This window comes from Eublepharis macularius, unplaced genomic scaffold, assembly GCF_028583425.1.
Source record: "Eublepharis macularius isolate TG4126 unplaced genomic scaffold, MPM_Emac_v1.0 Eublepharis_20, whole genome shotgun sequence".
Lineage (NCBI taxonomy): Eukaryota > Metazoa > Chordata > Lepidosauria > Squamata > Eublepharidae > Eublepharis > Eublepharis macularius.
The window spans coordinates 118,575-135,203 of record NW_026559722.1 but is presented as its reverse complement, the minus strand read 5'-3'; positions in this window follow the sequence as shown (position 1 = coordinate 135,203).

The following is a 16,629-nucleotide window of genomic DNA, read 5'->3' as shown; positions in this document are numbered from 1 at the left end:
GATTGAGGCGCTTGGGGCTCTTTAGCCTGGAGAAAAGACGACTGAGGGGAGACATGATAGAGGTTTACAAGATAATGCACGGGTTAGAGAAGGTCGAGAAAGATGTGTTTTTCTCCCTTTCTCACAATACAAGAACTCGTGGGCACTCTATGAAATTATTGAGCAGTCGGGTTAGAACAGATAGAAGAAAATACTACTTTACACAAAGGGTGATAAACACATGGAATTCGTTGCCACAGGAGGTGGTGGCAGCTACAAGCATTGCCAGCTTCAAGAGGGGACTGGACAAATATATGGAGCAGAGGTCCATCAGTGGCTATTAGCCACAGGAGATAGATGGTATTCTCTTTGTGGGGAGGTGGTGCTCTGTTGTCTTGGTGCTGGAAGGAAGGCAGTGGGAGGGCTTCTGGTGTCCTGGCCTCACTGACAGTCCTTTAGATGGCACTGGATTTCTAGCCACTGTGTGTGACAGAATGTTGGACTGGATGGGCCACTGGCCTGATCCAACATGGCTTTGCTTATGTTGCTTATGTTCTTATGACCGCTGCTGCACTTCCTCCATCGGATAGGAGATGACACTTTGAAGGGTAGCTATCTGTATCGCCATCTCTTCAGGAGACAGTCTTTCTCCTGCCCCCATTGAGGAAATTAAATGAATGGCGTGAGCCAAACTTTCTTCCATATCCATCAGCTTAGCTTCTAATTGTTGTATACGACTTGGCCCTGGTTGTTCGCTCAGGGAACCTTCATTCGCTGTACTCACCGGGGAGAAAGGGCCCCACGGAGGAGGGTCCCCTTGGACTATTCGCGACCTCGCGGCTAGAATTCCCTTGGCCATACCCGTCACGGCCGAGATGCTGGTATCTACCGCATAGGTGCGACCTCGTATCTGCTCCCAACGTTGTTCAGGGACTTCCGTTGGCTCCTTCCACGGGGCAAGTTCGGAATAATCCCAACTCAGGGCGCCTCGGCGAGACGTGTCCCCCTCCATCTGCTCAAACGTCCTGTTCCAATATCGCCATGGTTGGCTGCTATCTAGTTCCGGGACGGTTTCTAGGCTTCGGCGCCCGTCCATCGAGACTCGTGGATGGAGTCCACCTGCCCGGCGCTCTCTGGTTTCTCGGGGTCTGGCTCCCCACTCCGACGGGGTGGGTACCGAGATCAAGGGGAGAGCGGTTGCTTTCGGCCTTGCCCCGAGGTTGCTGTCGGTCTCGTTCCGAGTACTGAAGTCGATGAGAGGCAAGGTAGAAATGGAGGCTCCGGTTCCGGTCCCGGTTGCTCCCAGCTCCTGGGAGTCTTGGGTTTGCACCGGTTGATTGTCGGGAGACGCATACGGATCAAACAAAGGATCCCTGTCCGGGACAACCTTGGATTCCGCTGGGCCCGACTCAGACATGATTGGTAACAAAATGTCAGGCTGTGGCTAAATAAGGTACTCTCTGCAAGATTCCCTTTAGAAGCAAGAATAAGTCCAATGTCTGGCAAAGGAAGCTTTATTGCAGAAAAGATCCATTATAGTCCACTGTCCTGAATAGGAGACTCAGGATGGTACATGATCATTGTTACCAATGAAGAGCAAGCATAGGATACAGAGTAACAATACCCATCTGGAACAGCCTCCCCCCACAGTTCTCAAAACAACATCTTTCAGTCCTGGGAAGCTGCTCTCCTTCAAGGCCAATGCCTGGTGGAACGGTGTTAGACAAAACAGTCTCCTCTGGTGGGAATGCTGCTTGGGAACTGGTGCACCTGAGGAGAAAATACTTAAACACTAAAAGCATTAGAAAATGGAGTCAGTATAGTTAAGATATATATTGGACCTGACAGGTAGAACTAGTCCGTTGACTAGGGCCGGGGCGATAATGTCTCTCGAGCAACCCGAGTCGATGAGGGCTTGCACTCGGATGTGCATCTTCCTCTCCGGGTTAAGTAAAGTCACTGGCATGAATAAGATGGACCCAGGTGGCCGGTTCCGTGCAGGGACGGGCTTGGGGCGGATCTGTCGTTTGGGCCCTTTTACGACAGATCCATCTCGTTTCCCGACTGGGGGCTTTCTGGATTGACTTCTGCGTTTGGGGAAGTGGGGTCATATTCCATAACTTCTTCCGCTTCCAGTCCTCTCTCTGAGGCGGGCCTTTGGGAAGCGCCGCGGCCTCTGTTCGCGCGTGGCGCGGGAATTGGGCGTTGGAGAGTAGGAAATGGAGCAAGGGCTGGACGCCGTAGTTGAAGCGGAGGTCTTTGCACAGGCCGGTAGGGGCATTGTGCTGCAAAGTGACCGGCTTGTCCGCATTGCAAACACAGCCCTTGTTGCCATCTAGCATCTCTCGCTCCACGGGTGGCATACCCAGCTCCCCGTCCTCCCTTCTGTAAAGTCAAGGGTCTTCTTTGTCCCGTTTGTTGTTGTTGTTCAACCAAACGGACTTCCAAAATGCGATTCTCAACTTCGCATGCAAGTTGGATCCAACCTAACAACGTAGGGGGATTGTCTTGCATAAGGGCTCTGTCCAGAAGTCTCGGGTTTAGCCCTTGCTTGAACAGAATGATTTTGGTGGACTCCTCACACCTAGGGCATTTGGCAGCCAATTGTCGGAATTTCGTGATATAGTCTCTCGCCGACATGCTGCCCTGTTTAATGGCTTGCAACTCTGTTCGGGCCCTGGTTTCCTCTAAGGGGTCTTCATATTGCGCTCGAATAGCATCCACCAACCCCTGGAGCGTATTGAGTTCCGGGGCCCCGATATTGTATAGTCCTCCATACCAGTCCGCTGCTTTGCCTTGTAAGCGGGAGCCGAGATGTTCAATTTGACTGGCCTTGCTGCCAAAGAGGTGTCCCCACCGGTTGAAGAATTGCACGACTTGCACTAGGAAAAATCCCAGTTTGGAGGGATCCCCATCAAAAGTAGCTTCCAGTTTCACCCAGCCCATCGGGAGGTCTTGCCTCGGAGCCGGTGTTGGGTAGAAGTCCGTCGGAAGCATCAATGGCACTTGAGGTACAGGGGGACCCGGTTGTGGTAGCGGCGCTGGTTGCGCTGGCAGCGGCATCACCGGCTGGGCCGGGGGTGGCGGTCTCGGCTGGGCTGGCGGTGGCGCCCTCGGCTGGGCTGGCGGTGGTGCCCTCAGCTGGGCCGGTGGCTGCAGCCGTGGTCGGGCAGGCGGCTGCAATCTTGGTCGGGCTGGTGGTGGCAATACCGGAGGTGCTGGCAGTAGCGGTTGAGGTGGAGGTGGCCGGTGCGGCTGAGTAATGACCGGCCGCTGAGGGGTGGGTTGGTGGGGTCGTAGTGGTGTAGGCCCCACCGGTTGGTTCGGAGGTGGTATTACGGGCTGCTCAAGTGGCAAACGTATCGGTTGCTGCAAAGGGGTTAGTTGCGGTCGAAGCGGAAGGGGCCGCAGCGGCAAAGGCCTGATGGGTGGTGGGCCACGCGGGCTTGCCCCTCCCGGCGTCGTGTCTCTGGGACGCAAAGGCTGGTCTTGTGGCGCCGGTAGACCGTCCCTCGGGGTTTGCTGAATGGGAACCACTTCTAGCGGTCGTTGCGGTAATCCCTCCCCAGAAGGGGCCGGAGGCTCTTCCGTCTGATCCGGCCGAACTGTTGTTGGAGAAGCGGGAGGGGGTATCACTGTCGTCTCGGTTGGACGGGTTGGCCCTTCTTCCCCTTCTCTAGGCTCCTCCGCTGGAGTCTCCTCGGGAGATGGATCCCCGACTGATTTAGGGGGTTCCGTCGGAGTCTCTCCAGGTACCTCAGCTGGAGTATCCCCGCTCGGCGGAGTTTCGTCTATTCTAGGGAGTTCCGCGGGCGATTCTCCCGGTTCTCCAGGGTAGGATTCCTCCTCTCCCGAAGGCAGCGGCTGCTACGGGGCGTCCTCCACTGGATAGGACATAACACTTTGGAGGGTGGCGATTTGTACCGCCATTTCTTCAGGTGAGATTCTCTCTCCTGCCCCCATCGCTGAGATTAGGTGAATGGCATGAGCCAAACTTTCCTCCATATCGATCAGCCTAGCTTCCAACTGTTGCATTCGGCTAGGACCCGGTTGCCCCATCACAGAACCTCCCTCGGTTGTACTCACCGGGGAAAACGGCCCCCAGGGCGGAGGATCTCCTTGATCAACTCGCGATCTCGCTGCTAGAATTCCTTTGGCTAGGCCCGTCACTGCCGAGATGCCGGAATCTACAGCATGGGTGCGACTTTGCATTTGCACCCAACTTTGTTCAGGAACTTCCGTTGGCTCTTTCCATGGGGCAAGTTCCGAATAATCCCAACTCAGGGCGCCGCGGCGAGATGTGTTCCCGTCCGTCTGTTCGGCCGTCCTGTTCCAAAACAGCCACGGTTGGCTGCTATCCAGCTCAGGGACAGTCTCTAGGCTTCGGCGTCCGTCCATCGAAACTCTTGGATGTAGCCCTCCGGCCCGGCGCTCTCGCGTTTCTCGGGGTCTGGCTCCCCACTCCGACGGGGTGGGTAGCGAGATCAAGGGGAGAGCGGCAGCCGTCGGCCTTGTCCCCTCACTGCTGAGGTCGATGAGAGGCGGTGTAGACGTCGAAGCTCCGGCCCCGGCTGGCACCTGAGATTCTTGGGGTTGCGCTGTTTGACTGTCGGGGGACGCATACGGATCAAACAAAGGATCCCTGTCCGGGACTGCCTTGGATTCCGCTGGGCCCGACTCAGGCATGATTGGTAACAAAATGTCAGCTTGTGGCTAGATAAGGCTCTTCCTACAGGTTCCCTTTCAAAAGCAAACAAGAGTCCATTGATTGAATAAGGAAACTTTACTGCAGAAAAGGTCCATTATAGTCCACTGTCCTGAATAGGAGACTCAGGATGGTACACAGTCATTGTTACCAATGAAGGGCAAAGCATGAGGTACAGAGTAACAGTTCCCATCTGCATCAGCCTCCCCCCACAGTTCTCAAAACAACATCTTTCAGTCTTGGGAAGCTGCTCTCCGTCAAGGCCAATGCCTGGTGGAACGGTGTTAGACAAAACAGTCTCCTCTGGTGGGAAAGCTGCCTGGGAACTGGTGCACCTGCGGGGAAAGCACTTAGACACTAGAAACATTAGAAAATGGAGTCAGTACAGTTTGAATATACACTGGACCTGACATTTTCAACCTATTATTGAGGACCCTTGCTAGTATCCTGTAATCGGTGTTGTTAACCGTGATGGGTCTCCAGTTGCCTATCAGAGTCGGATCTCCTCCTTTGTACAATAGACTCATTGATCCGTGTAAAAAACTCCGTCCCACCCTTGCCCTACGCAGCATCTCATTAAAAACCTCCGTCAAGATGGGAACTAAGTGATCTTTGAAGTTCTTATAGAACCCATACGGCAACCCATCCGGTCCCGGCTTAGAGTTACGTTTACCGGCCTGAATGGCTCGCTGTATTTCTTCTTGCTCGAAGGGCCGAGAGAGTTCGCAAAGTTCTTCCTTGTTTGGCGGTAACGGTTTCTGCCCAAAGGCACTTTCTAGATAGGACTGAATGCATACTTCATCAGGAGAGGTTTCCGAAACCGCGTAAAATTCTCTATAAAATCTAGAGACCTCTTCTACTATCTGGACCGGTTCTTGAAGTAGTCCATCTGATGGACCTCCTTTTAACGCGGACAGAGTCTGGTTGTATCGAGGCAGGCGATCTTTTTGCCATTCTCCCTTCTCAATTAACGGCCCCGATGCTCTAGCCACCCGTGCCATATGACGCCGTCGACGTTGGGTAAGGCGGTAAGTTTTAATAACTTCTTGATTGCGTCGAAGCCGTTCATTGTCAACGTCAAGGCCCTTGTTCATTCTCCATCTGCATGCAAGTACGTTCTGGATCGCTCTGTGATATTGTGACAGTTCATAACTGCCCTGCACTCTCCTGGCCCGAACCGAAGCTTTTCGTATGGCATCTTTCGTCCTTCCCCACCAATCGAGGACATCCATTCCAGACTTTATACGCTTCTGGCATTCAAGCGTCAGAACAATATCCGCTTCCATCCGAAAGGTCTGGAGGTCCGCTTCACTGAGTCGCCAAGCTGGTTTGTGTTTCCTCCTATTGGGTTGTCCTGCAAATAATACTTGAAGAATAGCGTGGTCTGACCACGGCGTCAAAATAATCTTACATCCCGTAAGGGGGAGAGCCGCTGGGGCCCATATTCTGTCCAGCCTGCTTGTCGACAGAGGGTGATAATAAGTCATCTTACACCCTAAGGTTGCTGTGAATTTACGTCGGAACGTTGCCCGGTGATGCGTAGGGAGAAAATTAATTCCCCATCATTCTGTAGCCCCACATCCATCAAGCCAAGGCGATCTTTAAGAAGGGCTTTCAGTCTTTTTTTTTTTTTTTTGAAAAATTTTTATTGGGTTAGAATCCATTATTTCCACATTTACATTCAATTTTCCCCAATTTTTTCATCTCTAACCCCCTCCCTTTCCCCCCCCTTTTTGTTGACTTCCAACAGCTTTCCAACCCTTTGTCCCCTTTCCCTTACTTTTATTAGCTTCCTCTATCTAAAACAAATATATATTTTCCATTATTCTAAGCAGTACATCCTTAACTATTTTTAACATTATATGCCCAAACTGTAAGCCTTTGTTTCCATCTTAGATAAACAATTTATCCCAATTTTTCAATTTCAGGTATTTCTATATATCATAAACCATATAGATCATACATTCGTTTATATCAAACAATTTGACTTATTCTCTATATATATTACTCATTCTATCTTTTTATAATAGTTCTATATATCTCTCCTCACGTAGTCAATCAATTTGACCCATCTATATCTTCAGACATTCAGTTTGGTACAAAACTTGTCAGAAAAAAAAGAAAATATTGTTAGTTAATCGCTCCTTATATTTAGTCCTTATAATTAATTATTTTCTCTATGTTCTGTTTGTTAACCTATATATATCTATATATATGTCAATCTATTAATCTGACTGCTTATTAATTCACATTTATCTCTTCTCCCCCCGGTAAAGTCTCCCCCCTCTACTTCAATACTTCAGTAGTTCTCAAACTGCCACAGTTTTCCTCCCACCTCCCATTTCTTCTCCAGGTATTGTTTCAGCTTCTCCCAGTCTGTGTTGAACTGCCCTGAGTCCAGATCTCTCAATTTTCTTGTCATCTTGTCCATTTCAGCCATATACAGCAATTTGTAAGTCCAATCTTCAATAGTTGGCACTTCTTGTACTTTCCATTTTTGCGCATACAAAAGTCTAGCTGCTGCTGTCATATAAAATATCAACGTCCTGTGTTGGGCTGGAATTCCCTCCATTCCCAAGTTCAGTAGCAGGAGTTCTGGGTTCTTATTAATTTGAAATTGTAAAATTTCACTCATTTCTCTTATTATTTCACCCCAGTACTGCCTGGCTACCTCACACGACCACCACATATGATAGAGGGAGCCCTCATGCTTCTTACATTTCCAGCATTTATTAGAAGTATTCGAATTCCCTAGCGCAATCTTCTTTGGTGTCATGTACCAACGATAGATCATTTTATAAATGTTCTCTTTGATATTAATACATGTCGTTGTCTTCATTGTAGTTTTCCACAAGTATTCCCATGCCTCCATTGTTATTTCTTTATTAAAGTTTATAGCCCATTTCACCATTTGTGTTTTAACTATCTCATCCTCGGTATACCACTTCAACAGTACTTGGTATACCTTGGATATTCTTTTCTTATCTTCTTTAAGAAGGGTCTGCTCTAGTTCCGAATTCTCTATTCGTATACCTCCCTTTACAGAGTCCGAATTATATAAGTCTCTGATCTGTCTATACTGGAACCAATCGTAGTTAGGTGATAGTTCCTCTTGTGTCTTTATTCTAAGTTTGGATGCTTCAGTTTTAGTTATTTCTTTATACGTTAAACATTGTTGTTCATTATCAACAGCTCTCGGGTCTATCACCTCATATGGAACCACCCACAAAGGGGTTCCTTCTTGTAGATAAATTCTGTACTTCTTCCAGATTATGTATAAACTTCTCCGAACAAAGTGATGCAGGAACATCGAGTTGACCTTTACTTTGTCATGCCATAAATATGCGTGCCATCCAAATATTTTTTTATATCCCTCTAGGGCTAATAGTTTCTTGTTCTTTAATGTCATCCATTCTTTCAACCAAACTAGGCAGATTGCATCATGATAAAGTCTCAGATTGGGCAGTTGCATTCCGCCTCTTTCCTTTGCATCTTGTAAAACTTTCACTTTCACTCGAGGCTTCTTGCCTGCCCAAACAAAATCTGATATTTTCCTCTGCCATTTTTCAAATTGTTTGGAGTCTCTGATGATTGGTATTGTCTGTAGCAAAAACATTACTCTTGGTAACACATTCATCTTAACTGCTGCAATCCTGCCCAACCATGACAAATTCAATCTATTCCATTTAATCAAGTCTCTCTCTATCTGAGTCCATAGTTTTTCATAATTGTTTTTGAATAGATCTATGTTCTTTGCAGTTAATTCGACTCCCAAATATTTCACTTTACTTGTTACTTCACAATCCGTTGTTTCCATTAACAATTGTTGTTTCTGCTTAGTCATATTTTTGCATAATATCTTTGACTTCTTTTTGTTAATGAAGAAACCTGCCAAGTCTCCAAACTCCTTGATCTTATCTATCACTCTTGGCATGTTCTCCAATGGGTCCTCTACAATTAACATTATGTCATCCGCAAATGCTCTGACCTTGTATGAATAGTCCTTTATTTTTATTCCACGAATTTCATCATCTTGACGTATTTGTATCATCAGAATCTCCAATACTAAAATGAACAACAATGGAGATAACGGGCAACCTTGTCTTGTTCCTTTACTTATCGTCAATTTCTTGGTCAATTCATCATTCACCACAATTGCTGCAGTCTGGTCTCTATAAATTTCCTTAATTGCTCTGATGAACCTTTCTCCCAATTGTAGCTTTTCCATAGTGGCAAACATAAAGTCCCAGTTTAAATTGTCAAACGCTTTTTCAGCGTCAACAAAGAAGAAACCAACCTCTTTGTCACAACGCTTGTCATAATATTCAATAGCATTGATCACTGTCCTTAAGTTGTCTCTTATTTGTCTGTCTGGCAAAAAGCCTGCTTGTTCCTCCTCTATGACTTCCGAGAGCCACCCCTTCAATCTCTCCGCCAATATCTTCGCAAAAATTTTATAGTCATTGTTGAGTAGCGATATAGGTCTATAATTTTTCACATTAGTCAGGTCTTGGCCCTCTTTTGGGATCAATGATATATTCGCTTCACTCCAAGTTTCTGGAATCCTTTGATCCCTTAAAACCCCATTCATCACCTCTTTTAGGAATGGTGCCAGTTCATTAGCCATTGTCTTATAGAATTTAGCCGTAAGTCCATCTGGCCCTGGCGCCTTTCCTAGATTTGCAGATTGTATTGCCTTACTTATTTCCTCGTCAGTTACTTCACTATTCAACTTATTTCTCCAAGCTTCCGAGATTTCTGGAAGTTTGGTTTTCTCCAAATATGACGCTATTGATTCTTTGTTTACTTCTTTTTTATTATACAGCTTAGCGTAAAATTTATAAAAGGCTCTACTAATGGTAGCCTGCTCCAAATACGTTTTGTTATCTTCGCAAATTTTATTTATTATCTTCTTTTCCCTTTTCTTCTTCAATTGCCATGCCAGGTACTTCCCAGGTTTATTAGCACCCTCAAACGCTTTTTGATTCAGTCTTTTGAGATTCCACTCCAATTCTTTATTGCTCATTGCTGTTAGCTGTTCTTGAAGTATTTTAATTTCCTGGTATACCTTCTTTTTCCCTGGTCTCTTTTTTAGCTGTATTTCTTTGGCTTTTATTTTCTCCTCAATCTCTTGTCTTTTCTCCTCTTTCTTCTTTCTTGCTCTACCATTTAAGTCCATTAGTATGCCCCTTACAACCGCCTTGTAAGCATCCCAAACTTTATTGGTTGGTACTTCTTTATTCACGTTGTATTGTATAAAAAACTTTGTCTCTCTTCTCAGTATTTCCATATTCTCTCTTTCCTGTAACAAGTCCTCATTTATTCTCCATGCTTTCCTTTTTCTCTTTTTTCCAAATTTCCACATAATTGGGTTGTGATCTGAGCCTACCATAGGCATTATTTCTACCTCCTTAGTCCATAATGCTAAGTCTTTTGAGGCCCAGATCATATCAATTCTTGATAATGTAGAATGCCTTGCAGAATAAAAAGTAAACTGTCTGCTTTTAGGATATTCTCTCCTCCATACATCTTCAAGAGTCTCTTGTTGAATCAACTCAAAAAAAAGCTTTGGTAATAGTCCTCTTTTCTTTTGTGCCGTTGTAGTCTTTTTGTCTAGTTCCAAGTCTGTCACTCCATTGAAGTCTCCAGCAAGAATTATCTGGTCGTATACAAGATCGTCTAAATGCTTCCTTAAATCCTCAAAGAAGCTTTCTTTTGCACCGTTAGGTGCATAAAGTCCGACTACCAACACTCTCTTTAAATTCCAAATACATTCCACTGCTACAAATCTAGCTTCCACATCTCTCATAACAAATTTTGGCTGTAGCTCCTCTTTTATGTACAACACCACTCCTCTTTTTTTCTTGTTGGAGGCCGCTACATATTCTTTGCCCAATTTTCCAGATTTTAAATATTTTACATCCTGCTTTCTGATATGGGTCTCTTGCAAACAAACAATGTCACATTTTTGTTTTAGTAGCCAGTGAAAAGTATTTTTCCTCTTATTCGGTGAGTTTAGTCCATTTACATTCCAAGATAATACTTTACACTCCATACTCATGATCTTGTTGGTAAGTCTTTTTCATTGTCCTTAATAAATCGCTCCATCTCTCGCTCAGATCTGATGCGTTTTTTGGCCCCTCCAAACTCAAAGGACACTCCTTCCGGTAACTCCCATCTGTACCTGATTTTCATGTCCTTCAAAATCTGAATTAGCACTTTATATTTTTTCCGGTCCAGTAACACTGATCTGGGCAGTTCCTTCATTATAATAATCGTCTTGCCATCAATCTCCAATGGATCTTGAAACTGTTTTGTCACAATCCTCTCTTTCATATTTCGTGTTGTAAACTGCACAATCACATCTCTTGGTAGTTTCCTCTGGGTTGCTATTCTCGAATTCACACGGTATGCCACATCTAGGATAGCCACAACTTCCTCCTCCTCCTTCCCCAGGTACTCAGCCAACACCTCAGTCATCTGTTCTTGCGCTGACTTTCCTTCCACTTCTGGCAAGCCACGAAAACGTAGCTGCTTCTCCATATGTTTAGTTTCTGCAACTGACATTCTCCCCTTCACCAATCTCATCTCTGTTTGTTGCGTGTCTGCTAAATTCTCCATCGCGTCTTCTACTGTTTTAACTCTCTGCTGCGTTCCTTGTAATTCACTTCGTATTGTTTCCATACCTTTTTTCACTTCTGACAGCTCCGATTTTACTGTCTGTGTAACCTCTTTAACCTCTTTTATCAGCTCCAATTTCGTGTCCTTAAGTTCTTTAATCATATCTAAAAGTTTTTTGTCCAGGTTTTTATCCAGGTTTTCTATTGCCGATTGCCACTCTTTTTTTGACATCGTGGGGCTTGCTTTAGCTCGCTCCCACGAATCCGCTCTCTTCCTTAACTCCGTGGCGTAAAATTTAACGTTTTTCTATTTTAAATGTCCCGGTCTTCTTATAGAAATTAAATTTTAAAGAGTCCAAAATGTCGGGCGTCTTTTCTCTATGGTTTCTCTATGATTTTGTAATCCAAGATGGCCTACTTCCTCTTCCGCTGAAGCCGCGACCCTTCCCCTTTAAAAATGGCGATTCCCTACTTCCTGCCCTCCAGCAAGGGCCGCTTCTCTCCAGCCACTCTATTGTTATTACGCACTTCCTGTCTCCCGTCTTCCCACAGCAGATCTCGCGATGGTGTCTTTTTCTCACAGCTCCAAAGCCACAGGTATTCAAAACAATAGTCCCATTTCTTTAATAACTTCTTTAAACTTAGTCTCTTTTTAAATTCGATTCCTGCCGAGTCTTCCCCTCCTTTTCACTAGTCTGTTGCAGTTTAAAAATCTACTTTTTTTCCTCTCTGTTTTTATCAATCTGTCCCGTCTCAGAAGATAATGATCTTTACCTTCTCTTCACTTTTCTTGGGTTGTAATCGCTGTTTCGATTTTAAGTTCTCCTCTCAGCTTCTTCCCCCAATCGATGCTTGGGTATGTAGGTCTTATGCCAGCCGAATTGGCCCCAAAACTGCCGCAGAGATTATAGCCGACCCGTCGCAAGGTGGGACCTCAAGGATCGGGGGGAGACTCGTTGTGTAGAGCCCCCCCTCGTCCGAGATCTAGCTCACCCTAGGGTCTTGAGCGTTCTTTGCCTGCTCCCCGCGTGAGAGCAGTCGGCCGCGGGCTATTTTCACCCCGCCGGCCGGTTAAAACGGCAGTCCGGTCAGCTCCGCAAGTGGAGCTGCGTTAGACCTCCATGGATCCCAAACAGGAAGTCCCAAGAAGGGCTTTCAGTCTTTTTTCCTCCATTGTCAGCTGTTTAAATACAGGGACAGACGTTCCCATTTGAGCACCGGCTCTCAAATTAATTCTATCCTCTCGCTCGGAGCGAACATTGAAATCTCCTGCCACGAGTAGAGCCCTCTTTGTACCAATATGATCCTCCAATGTTTGCCACAGTTGTCGTCTATGAATTGCCTTCACAGGAGCATAGAGGGCACACAACCTAAACTTGCTGTCTAACGCTTTTGCCGGGTTTTTAAGATTGAAGTCCACTATTATAAGATGACCCGGCATAGCATCGATGGTCCTGACAACTTTAAGATCAGGATTGCATAAGAAGAGAACCGCGACACCTCCCGTTCCTTCCTCTTCTTTCAAAGACCAAATTGAAGGCCCCCAAGTCCAGGAATTCTGCGCTGCACTCCTCTCCCTAGGAGTACTAATATTAGTTTCTTGCAGGACAAAAACATCAGCCTTTAGCCTCCTAATGTGGTAATAAACATCTTCTCTCCTCACCGACTGCTGCAGCCCTCTACAATTCCAGGTAAGTATGTTCAACTCCATTGGTATTGTTAATGAATATAAGATAGCAGCAATAGCAATAAAACCATAAGCCATCTTAAATCCAGTTCCATTGAACTTATCGACTGTCATTTTATCTTTGCCTATTCCTACTCTTTTCCTACAAACCTCGCCGGCCTTCCTCCGTACCTTCCACTACAGTTTCTAAACTCATCGTCTCCACCTCCTTCTGCGGACCAGGAGGCGTGGCCTTACATGGAAATGATGCGCACGGCGTCAAAATGTTTCCCCTTGAGTCGGGTAAGCTAACAGGAGGAGGATACTCGTGCTGTTGAGGAACCTTTTCCTGGTCAGGAGGAGAGTCAGACTGGTCGCCTGTCACAGGGTTCTTTTCCACCAATGATATTCCACTTATCCACTCCATCGATTCTGTCTTCCCTCCTTCAAGGTCCTCGCTTATCTCTGCAATTCGCTCTCTAATTTGTTCTTGTCTTTGTCCATCTGTATACATAGGTATCTGTTCCTGGTTCTGTGTGTCTCCCTGGTTCAGCATCGCCTCCTGTTCTGGCGCTTCTTCCACCATCATCATCTGGGAGTCACTTAACGGTTCCTCGGTAAGGTTTGTGTCTCGGTCCCTTCTTCTAGCCAGTTCACGTTGTATGCAGGTAACCTCATCTCTCCAATAATGCTCCTTTTTACTTAAACGTAGTTGTACCTCCTCAGATGCACCTTCAGCAGCGGAAAGTGCTTGGGTCACCTTTTGGATCTTTTCGTTGAGTTCTTCAGAAATTACCTGGAGTTCCTTTTCTGTAAGGTTTTCATATGTACGGAATATGGCTTTCTTCGACTCTTTCCTTGACTCTTTCCTCATCTTAGGTTTCTCCGATCCCGCCTTTCTATCAGTCTGCATGTCATCTCTTTGTTTTTGTTCCGGGTTGATACATGATCCAGTAGTAAAGGAGGCCAGAGGCGTATCTTGCCTACCTTCCTCTTCTGTCAAATTCAAGGCTTCAAATCGGTTGCTGACCATCGTTCGTATCGGGTTATACACTCCCCGTCTTACCCTGCCTCTAAGGACATGGTGCGAAGTCCTCTTTACTTCCTGCCAACCCCCTTCATGTAAACATTCGTCACTGTCCTTCTCCCCGTGTTTAGCAGTAGTACCCTCTGAAAATTGGCTAGTCGATGAATCCTCATCTGTTCGATTTAAATGAGGGTGACAGCGAACGAGTTTTGAGTACGAGTTTGGATTCCACTTGTTATAATGGGCGTCAGGACACAGAAGGTACGTGTGGCCTTGGCGGCCACAAAGGTTACAGACCACTCCAGTTGTACATTGTGTGGAGTTATGGCCCCTCCTCCCACAGACAGAACACAAAGGTGTGGCACAGTGTTGCCTAATATGGTCAAACCCCCCACATTGGAAGCATTCTGGGGGTTGCCCACTGTACCTGGTGATTCCTCTATCTCCTCCCAGAAAAAAATATTTAGGAATATGTTGTAGTTTACTCCTGAAATCTCTTTGCAAAGAGACGACAGTCTTATATTCTTCTTTCCAAATGCCCCACGAATTGAGGGCCTTTTGGTGGGGTAACAACACCTTGCAAAATCTGCCCAGCCATTGTTCCACATCCTCTGCTGGAATATTTGTCGTTCTGAACGCCACCGTCAGAACCCTCGATTCTGCTCGGAAGAGGGGAATAATGTCATAGTCACCAAAGGGATTCGGGGTCGACCTCATGATTTCTCTCAACCTCCCCCAACCCTTCTGATATCCTCGTTCTGACACAAAACAAACATCGGTTTCCCTAAGCCCCGGCAGCATAATAACTGCCAGTATGTCGCCTCGTGGAATTCCCATTATCCCTAAAAGCACCTCCTCTATCATGTATTCTTCTGTGAGCTTTGGTGGATCTGAGCCTTTATACCTGAACCGAATAACAAATCTTTGCCTCGGATCAAATTCTCCTTCATCTTCTCTCATATTGAAGAAATCCTCTAAGAATTCTTCATCCTCCAGTCTCTCCTTTTCAAAGTCCGTCCAACGGTGGGGGGCTTCTCCATCCGTTTCCCCCTCCCTCCGTAATCCGGGTCCCTTGGCCTCCTACTAGTTCCCCTCAACATGTCTGCATAAGACGTTCCTGCGCTCCCAACGGAAGGAGTGTGGACTGGTAAGGATTCGCTAGAACCCGTTGTTAGAGGTTCCCTAGAATCTGTTGTTAAAGATTCTCTAAAACTTTCTGCTGAAACCTTAGGCCTTGTGTCAGGAAGAGTATTACTTGTAGGTAACCTAGGTGTTGTTACATTTACTCCCGGGTTCCTAGCAACCGGTAGGACCACATCCCTCTTAGGTTCTCCTTGGTTTCCCAATGCTATCCCCACTGGCGTACCTTGTGACACATCAGCATCTCCTACTCCAATTCCTAAACCTTGGGCTCCCTTTTCAACCCTAGCCGTGCATACCGATATTTGTGTATCACGTTCCTGCTTTCCGTTTGTCTCTGATGTTACATGATTGGAAGGATCCTCCTGCAAGATCACTGAAGTTCCTGCAGAAGGATTTACATATGTCTCAAATGTCTCATGTATGTTTCCTTTACTCACAGGTCCTGTATTAAGTCGCAGTTCAATCAATTCTGAGTCCGTGTCCATGACGAAGTTCCCAATCGATATATCTTCAGTCGTCACAGGTAAGTTTCCTTGCACGGTGATCAGAAGGGAGTCCTGTTCTGATTGCATGTCTGTCTGCATCGGTAGAACTGTCTCGTTCATAGTCCTAGTCATTGAGGTCAAGCTAACAGCTTCTCCCTTCCCTTCAGATGACAGGCTGGTCTGTGCTGTATCGGGAAGAGAAAGAACACCCGAAGACCCAGTATCCACTTGCGAAACAGTCCCCCGCAGGGGTGCCTTGTCCCTAAAGTTTAATTCCCTGTTCTCCTTCCTTCTCCCCTCCCTTCTCCCCTCCCTCTGCGGCTTCCCTCCACATCTCTCCAAAGAAACTACTTCCTTTCTCTTAATATCCCTATCTGATATACATCCACCTTCCTTAGTAGGGGCTAACTCCATCTCCTCTTCTTCCTCCTCTTCCCTTTCGGAACTAGAGAGAGATTCTATGCCAGATAAGCGAGATAACCCCCCGCTGTCCTCATCTCCTCCCTCTCCTTCCTTTCCAGTCCCCTTTTCATCTTTCATCCCTCTCTCTCCTTTCTTCCTACGTCCCTCTTCATCTTCTAGAAAGAGCCTCTTATCCACAGAACAGAAACGACCGTGACCCTCACCCGTTTGCGGGAGACTCTGCTTCACAGAATCTCCCTGGCGACACATTCGGGCATCTTGTGCTGCTATCATGGCAGATAATTCAGCATGCGATGGAATCGTCACAGGATTAACCAGCCGAGTCGTATCCGTCATCATCTTAGACACAGTTTTCCGTTCAAGCCTTCCTTTCCTGGGCGCGACACTCCTTCCAGTAGACGTCTCCGCCTCTCCCTTTTGTCGTTGAACACGGACTTTGAAAACATGCAACGCTTGGATGCACCAGTGTATCAAATCTTTTTGTGTCATTTCTGTCGCTCTCTTGCCAGGTTCGTCAAGAAATCCCATGCCTTCCGCCGGCGGTCTTTCTTCAGCACGACGACAGATACCTTTGAGAAGTT